The 8,502-nt window shown below is 58.6% G+C and overlaps 1 protein-coding gene across 3 annotated transcripts in view; it reads right to left on the bottom strand.

Annotated features, from left to right (window-relative positions):
* Nucleotides 1–8,502, bottom strand: part of MACROD1 (MACRO domain containing 1) — a 142,261-nt gene that overhangs the window by 78,454 nt on the left and 55,305 nt on the right. The window lies entirely within an intron of this gene.

Consider the following 8,502-nt stretch of genomic DNA (forward strand, 5'->3'; position numbering starts at 1 on the left):
GAGGCTGTTTTTCCTACCCGGGAGCTTAACAGCCAGCCAGTTATTTATCCTCGCGCATCCAGTGGGTAGGAAAGCCACAGTAAGTAAATTCAGGCAGCAGGGCACAATTATTGAGTTGGTGCTTTATTTCCCCATCTGGTCTCCAGCCCAGGCCGGCACCTGGTCGATAATAATTTATGATGCAGCCCCCGCAGCAGTGGGGAGGTGGCCAAAGAGCCACGTTCGCTTGGAATCACCCTCCCTGTACCAGTTCTGCGCTCACAGGTGGCCGTGACGCTGGGGTGGGGACTGAGGACGCAGGCCAGCGCTCAGGGGAGGAGGCAGAAAGTGAAGATTGTGGACAGGGCCAGGCCCGGGCCTCACTGGAGGAGATGAGGGGGCGGGCAGCTGGGGTGCTTTGAGGCCTTGTCCTTGACCAACCAGGCTCACATCCTGTGGCAGGGGCATCACAAGACTAAAGTGGGGCACGGGGACAGTCGTGGGTGTCTCCACCAAGCAGTTTGGGGGTTCGTCTCAGGCGGGAGCCCAGGGAGCAGGGCCTGAAACAGGGGTCCTATGCCGAGCACTCAGGAAGAACCTAAGTGAGGCAGGGGAAGGGGTTCAGAGCCCCGCCCCCCCCCACCTGAGGGGCCCCCGCCACAGAGGCTGCAGCCCGCAGAGCACTAGCCAGCATTTACCCAGTTGCGGAAAGAGAGGGGCTGTGATTTGGTTTCCTAATTTACGTAGCTGATTTCATCATGTTTCACGTTCTGTCATGTTTCCTGCCGTTACAATTTCATCTTTCCCTCTGGGGGCCTTAGGACGTTAAACTGGGATGCTGTGGGGGAGGTGGCACCAAGCTATGCTGTCAGCCTGGCTGGTGAGAGGCGGAGGGGCCGCGGGAGGGAGCGGGGTTCCCCAGGCAGCCGGGCTGAGGGGCGGGAGGCGAGGGGAGAGGCTTTACTTAGAGTGCTTGTCTCGCGGGTTATAGTAATAATAGCTGACTTATATGTGTGTGGAGAATGCCAGGCTGGTCCGTAGGGGGTTCACGTGGTTCCTCCTTTGATCCTCACCACAGGCCTATGAGGACACGTCCCCCATTACCCCGATGCTCAGACAACACACTGGCCCCCAGTAACACAGCTTTTGAAGCTGCATGAGGGGCTTCGCTCAGACCTCTGACCTGAGGCTGTTAACACCCCGTTCTTCCAGTAACAGCCCTCCTAAACCTGTGGCCACACCCCAGTGCCCAAGGAGGCAGCTGAGGCCCTAAGAGGTCAAGGGCTCATCCAAGGTCACCTATCTCCCTGCATGGCCTCTCTCAGGCTAAGCCCTCTCCCGCCTCAGCCCTCCCTCTGTTCCTATTGTAAAGCCCAGCCCCATCTGGGGAAGCCCCAGGCTCCATTTTCTGACAGGAGTTGGGCAGAAACCTAATTCTCAAACAATGGACAGGGGAGAGGAGCTTGGCTGCCCACTCTTAATTAAGGGGCATCCTTCTGAGGGCCTCAAAAAACAGCCTTCCCAAGCCAGGGTGTGCTGTAGGCCCTAGTGTATTCAGAAGGCCAGCCTGGGCCCCTTCCCCTACCCCCTGCCTACTGGAAAAAAACAAGGCCATCCTCCTCTCTGGTCTATGCTAGGGGCAGCGTGGTTGTTCTGGGGTGGCTGGTGGCACTGCACAGGGCTGACCCCCTGCCTGGCCTTCGTCAGGGACCCTGTGACCATCCAAGGTGGCTGGCAGCACCACGCACTGAAAGCCAGCCGCCCAGTGAGGCTCTAAAAAGAGCTTGAAGGAGGCCTCCAACTTCCACCCACTGATGCCTCCCCTTTTCTTGTCTTTTCTTTCTGCCTGGCTCTTAAAAAAAATTAAACACGGATGGTTTCATCTTGGAAGAATTAGTATTCCAGGCAGGGCTACGGGATGTGATGAGAATGTCAAGGCCAGAGCCACAGAGCGGGAAGGGAAGGGAAGAGGTGCTGAGGCTGTCAGGGGCCCCAGGATGGGGACTAAGGGCCCTGACCCACCAAGGAGGCATAGTGGGCCTCAGTGCCACGGGGGAGGTGGAGGCTGGCATCGGGTCCAGGACTGGAGGAGGAGGAGACGGGGGTGGCTCAGGGCAGAGACTGTCTGGCCAGGACATGTGGCTTCCTGTGGCCCCAGCCCAGCTCATCTACCCCGTCCGTTCTCTCTCTCATTCGGCCCTCGCTTGCTGAAGGTGTGTATGCCTACCTACTGTGTGCTGGGCACTGAGCCATGTGCTGGGACACAAAGAGCAGAGGCAGGCCTGTCCTCACTAGTACGTGTCGCTGACACTGGGCCACTGCCCAGCACACAGCACACAGCAGGCACTCACCAAAGACTGGTTAAATGTATGCGTGAACGTCATGAGGCATCTCCCAAAGCATGTTTCAAAGAACATGCAGATCCTGGGAGGTTAACAGGTAACCACAGGAGCAAACGGAGTTAAACAGGTATCTCTGAGACAGGACTTCTCAGAGCCTTTAACACATGTTAACGTGCCCTGTGAACCTGTGAAGGGAGCTCCAGCCTGCAGCCTCGCGCCTGTCTGTGGTGGACCCACTGTGTGACCCTGGGCAGGCTCCTGAACAGCTGTTTCCTCAGGTGGAAAACTGAAATGGCTGTGATAGTGCCCGTGCGTCCGGTGTGGTGATGCCTCGGCCTCCGTATGGGGTTGCTACTGCCACTGTTGTTGCATTATTATTATTATTATCCACATCAAGCACTTGGCTCTGTGTGCCTGGGCCATCGACAGAACTTAATCACGTCAGCTCCGGGTGTTGTCACTGCTGCTGACGCAGGCCTTGCCCTTAAGAACTAGGGGTCAGGGGAGCCCCAAGGAGGAGGACTGAGGCTGAGCGGGGGGGTTAGCCAGAGAAAGGGACAGCGTGGCCGAACGAGCAGGCCTCAGGGGAAGGAAGCCCGGGTCACCTAGGCCCTACTCGATGTTTTCATCCTCATCTGCCAGGTGGCCGTCCCCTTCCAGCCTGGGCGCCCCGGGCGATGGCATCCTAGCCCACCTCGGGCATCTCTACCTATTAGATTTCTCCCTTAACTAAACCCTTCCCAGTACATCCCTCTTGCTCCTTCCAGCCCTCGGGCCTCCTAGACAGGTCAATCTCCCTTTTCTGGGTCGGCCGTCCAGAAAACTGAGGACAGGGGACCATTCTCTTCCCCGAACAGCCCCTCCCCCGCTCCGTCACTGCCCTGACCACTTCTCGCTCCCCTGGGCCTCCCACCCTGCAGTGTGGCTGTGCATCTCGTGGGGTCCAGAATGAACAGGGTTCCTGTTTGGTCTGACTGGGCAGAGGGGAGGGGGCAGGGTGGAGACCTCCTTCAAGGTCAGTCTGTCCCTCCCTTATGCAGCCCATCCAACAACTGTCTGGTACAGTCAGCCACCTTGCTCTGCGGACACAAGAACACCAGGCTGATAAAGGACAGGGTCCCAGGGGTGCCCAAGAGGCCATTCTAAAGCAGGCTGGGAACAAGGGAGGATTAAGGAAGGCTTCCTGGAGGAGGGGACGCTTGTCAGCCAGAACTGAATGGCAGGCTCCCAGAGTGAAGACCATTGAGTCTCCCAATCTGCCCTATGTGACCGCGCTGAGACTGGCAGAGATGTCTGGTCGCCTACAGCGTGGGGCAGATGCCAGAAGCTAACCGTGCAGGTGCAGCAGGAAATATTTCTCTCTAGGAAAAGTGGCTCGGGGAGGCCGACCACAGAGGCCAGAGGCCTGGCAATGCTGGACCAATGGCTCCTTGTCTGCCAGGATTCAGAAAGTCCCCTAGCCCCTACAATGACATCCTTGGCTGTCCCTAGGGGCCAAGGGGTGGGGAGTGGGGTGGGGTGGGGTGGGGACTGAGCCTAAGAGCTTCCCTGAGGTCACACCCAGGTCAGGGGCCCAGGAATCGCGTTAGCCAACGCTCTGAGTGGGCCTGCATTCTGGGAGGCGAGTGCCTGTGTCAGTGGCCGTAGGCCAGGGAAACTCCAGGACCTGCGGCTGTCAGGCAAGGCCAGGCCCTGCGAGCTCCAGGAGCGAAGGTTGCGGGGCCTCGCTGGCTGCAGCTTCAAAGAGCCTCGTTATCAACAAAAGTACTCCACAAATCCATTTTTTCCCCTCCTCTCCGTAAGGCGGGCTCCCAAATGAAAAGGAAAACACACAATGAGTGGCGATGAGGAGACCTCAGAGGAAAGGCAGGTGTCTGCAGAGACAGGCCAGGAGTGTCAGCCTACCCTCGCAAGAGGCGTGGGCTTCCTCTACTTATTGAAAATAGTCTCTCTCCCTTTTTCCCCTTCCTCCCAATTCAGCCGGTCTCTCAGGCTGCTGCTTTAAGTCTTTTTGAAGTGTTACAACCATTTTCTCCTCTTTCAATTAACAACAAGAAAAGGAAGCTAATAGCTTCCTGAGCCACTCGCCGTAAATATTAACCAAGTCTGGCCACTGGGCCCGGGTGCACAGCGCTGCTCCCGGCCGGACAGTGTGTTTACGGGAAGGAGGGGAGCGGATGGGAGATTTCCAAAACGGAGGCGAAAATCCCTGGGCATGGGCAGGGAAACCAGAAAGCTGGGGGTGCCAGGCGCCTGTCCCTCGGGGCCCGGGGCTGGCACAGCTGGCAGGAGGGAAGTGAACACTTCCGGAAGAAAAGGCTGCTTGCCCCAGCCACATGTGGGCAACTTGGAGGACACAGGTGCGAGGCCTGGAATCCCCAGCTCATGGCTCTGAGTGTGGTCAGTGGTGGAGGTTTAAGTATTGGCTCTTACATATGGCAGCTGGAGTGGGTGCCGACAGGCCCTGGTACCTCCCTGTGTCTACGACGCAGGGCTCCTGAAGGAATCTGAAGCTAGGGTGTCGACTAAGCGAAGGGGGAGGGGGAGGCGGAGGAGGGGAGACACCCTGTGAGCAGGGCTGCGTGCGAGAGCATGCAGAGCCACGGTGACCCAGAAGGGACCAGGTCTTCTGCCTTCGGGCTCCCGCTGCCCACCTTGGCTCAGGGTGAGGAACGCATAGTCGCTGTTCTGCCAGCAAAAGCATGCCAGTTTCTCGAGAAAGGTCTGGCTTTCACTGGTGGCACCAGAATCACCATCACTCAGGCCCCCCTGGACTACACACATGTTCTCGTGTGGGGCAGTGCCGCTGGGTGAGGCCCGGCCAGCGGGCAGCCTCCTACCAGCTGGATGGCAGGATCTAGAGGCTTGAGCAGGCCCAAGCCCGCCACTCCTGTCTCCTAACGTGCGGTCAGGCTCTGGCCACCGCACCCCTCCTTGCGGGCTGAGGGGCAGCCTGTGGCCCCCACGCCTCCTCTGCCCCTTCTCAGCAGCAGAGCCACCTTCAGCGGCTGTGCAGGCCACTCTCGGCAGAGGCTGGTGTCGGCCACCCCTGGCTGGCCATGTCCTCTCACTCGCTCTTGCAGCTCACCAGGCCCTGGGGTTCCTCCTGTCACCTGCCCTGGCTGGGAGGAGCTCGAAGGCACCGAGCACTCCAGACGCACACACTTCTACCTCACTGTGGCCCACGGGCAACAGCACCCGCTCGGCAGCCTTTCTAGGTCCCCCACGGCTTGGCCGCATGGTAAAATCGGGAGAGACATGGCTGCAGACCCCTAGGCAGTGCAGGGATGGGGCTGCTGGGCCAGTGGGCAGGCAGGTACCAACGGTCCAGGCCACTCTGGCCCCCGGGCTGCTCCGCCAGCCTAGCACCAGGGCATGGAAGGGAATTCTAGGCCACCTCCAGCTATAGCTGCCCTCGTTCCCCGAGACCTGGCTGCACCCCACACACACAGGGATAAAGAGAGGCACATTCCATCATGGCAAAAATCCACAGGTTTTCGCCGGAGAAGCTCTGTCTTAGAAGAGCTGTCTCTTTGGTCCCTGGAGCTGTTGGCCTCTCTGCTCTGAGCACTGCCCACCCCTGTCCCCAACGGTCTACCTCTGAGGGAGGGTGCTGGCCCAAGGGTGCTGGCAACGGTGCTGGCTCGGTGCAGCCGCCCACGGACTGGCTCACACACTTGCTCGAATACCCGTCCCCGAAAGTCTGGGCTTTGTCAGGAAATGGTTTAATTAGCAGCGTGGGGGCTCGGAGGGTTCACACAGCGAACGCAGGCTCTCTCGGCTCCGCCCCTTCTCAAGCACCACGTGGGTGCTGTTCTGCCTGCCAAGCCCGGGGCCAGAGCGAATGGGAAGGGAGCAGGGTGCGGCCATCTCCTCTCGCAGTAGGAGAAGGGAGGAGCAGGCGCCCCTGCCCACAGCACCTAGAACCTCAAAGGAGCACTCAGCCACCCTCCGATGATGAGGAGGAGATGTGGGAGGGAACCCACTCAGCCCCCAGGCCTGTCCTCAGGGTGGCCTCCCGGCCAGCCCCTTCCCCTCAACCCACTGCTCCTCACCCCCCAGCCCAGGTCTCCACCTTTGGTCCTGGGGACACTGTCCCAATCTCTCACAGGTCCCCTGCCAGGTACCCCGGCACCCTCCAGTTCCCCACCGTGACCTTTCTAACTTGCAACCCTGGTCGTGCCCCTCCCCACTGGGCATGCTCACTGGTTCCGCGCTGTATGAAGGACGGCCCCTCAGTGGGGTACTCGAAACTCCCCTCAAGGCCAGAACCCCAACTCCCACTGCGGCTCATGTCACTGGCCTCCGCTGACTCAGAGCTTTGGGACACCAGATCTCTCACTGCGGCGAGTACTCCCACCTCCCGAGCCTTTGCGTACGCTGTCCCCTCAGCCTGAAACACCTACTCTCTACTGTGCTGGCCCTGTGACGGGAACAGTCCACACACCCAAACAGAAAAGCTCTCCCCGGGGCCCCAGCCCTGAGTCCTGTGCCCCCAGAGACAGGGGCCGTGGCTGTGACAGCCCCCAGGTCCATGCTGGCATGACAGGAGTGACCCGCCGGCGGCAGTGGGGGTGAAGACTGGCCCCGTGGATGGCTGTCCTGGTGGGAGAAAGTCAGCAGCCACGGAACAAACTCCAAGTTTGAGTCACAAAGAGCCTTTTCATCTACTAAGGTCAGATACAGATGCTGACCTCAGCCTGGAAGTCCAAAATGAAAGGGAACGCGGGGGTCTGCCAGCTCTCGCCAGCTCTGACCTGCTTCCAATGATCTAAACTCAGCCCTCTTTGCCACAGGGCAGCTCTGCCCAGGGAGGGGGCAGGCGTGGTGTTCATTGAAAATGCCACTCGGCTAAGTCGCCAGCCATAAAGCCCACCTGGGTTTCCAGCAGCACATCCCAGGCATCTGATTAATGACACAGACATAAAAATTCGTCCTAAGAGCCAGAGGTTGAAATGAAGCAGGAGAGCTAATTGCTAATATAGGAATTAATATCTGCGAGCAGCGATCTTTCGGGCAGCCAGGAACTGACGCGACGAAGAGCATTTCCACTGCGGGGGAAGCCCCGAGATAAAGGTGGGTGACAGCTCTGGAGGATGGGCAGGCGGTCACCTGCCCCACTCTAGCTCGCCACCGAGCTCACATGTGACTAACGTGACACGGGAGTCCGGAGGACCCCAGAACCACAGCACAGCGTCACCTGTGCAAGGTGCGGCTTTCTGCTCCCACAATGCCCTGTGTCTCACACTGTGTCCCTCTGTAAACCAGTGGCCTCTCCACCGGACACTGAGCTCCTAGAGAATAGGTGCCCTCGCTCGTGTCTCGCATGGCGCTAGGAGCATGACTAGACTTGGTATGTTTTCTGGATGGATGAATTGATGAATGGATGAATGCAGAGATGGACAGAGGGAGGGAAAGATGGACAGGGAAAGAGATGGACAGATGAGCAGAAAGATGGACAGGTAGATGGGTGGCTGGAGAGATGGAGGAGTGAATGGATGAATGCCTGCCATTCATTCAGAGGGCCTCGGGGAAGCCCAAGGTCTCCGTGTGCGGTGGGCCCAGGGCCACCTTGTGTTTGGTTGAAGATGCGTTTGTTGTGCTGAGGCCTGGCACTGGCCTGGAGTTTGAGACCCTGGCTGTCATGTATGTCATACGACCTTGGACAAGTGCCCCCTTCTCCATGTCACTGTACCTACACAGCAGGGATGGTCCTCCCGCTCTGCCAGCCATGCTGGGTTGTCCCAAGGCTCAGGGGGGATGGCAAAGCAGAAACGACCTGGAAAAGGATAAGGTGCATCGTCTCTTTGTAAATGGCGTCTGTGTACAGGCAGATCCAGCCCAAGTGCAGAGTGGTAGAGACTGCGGGGCTGTGCACGTGGCTTGTTTCCCCTTCCAAATTTCTCTTAATATAGTTATGATGTTATTTATAATGAAAAGTAAAACAATGTAAGCATCTCAAGCAGTTACAAATGAAAGCTTTTATTGTCCTGACCCAAAAAACTGTTCTTTGGCGTAGGAACAGAGACCAGATCTGGAGCCTATGGGAATGGGGAGGGAGGCGAGATGGAGGTGAGCAGAGGCTGTCTTGTGGGGGAGTGCCCATAAGCTGGCCAAGAGGGCCCCCAGTTACGGAACCCTGGGGACCCCACAGATTCGTTTTGCCCTCAGGCAGTCTGAC

Source organism: Pteropus vampyrus, unplaced genomic scaffold (assembly GCF_000151845.1).
Source record: "Pteropus vampyrus isolate Shadow unplaced genomic scaffold, Pvam_2.0 Scaffold144, whole genome shotgun sequence".
Taxonomy (NCBI): domain Eukaryota; kingdom Metazoa; phylum Chordata; class Mammalia; order Chiroptera; family Pteropodidae; genus Pteropus; species Pteropus vampyrus.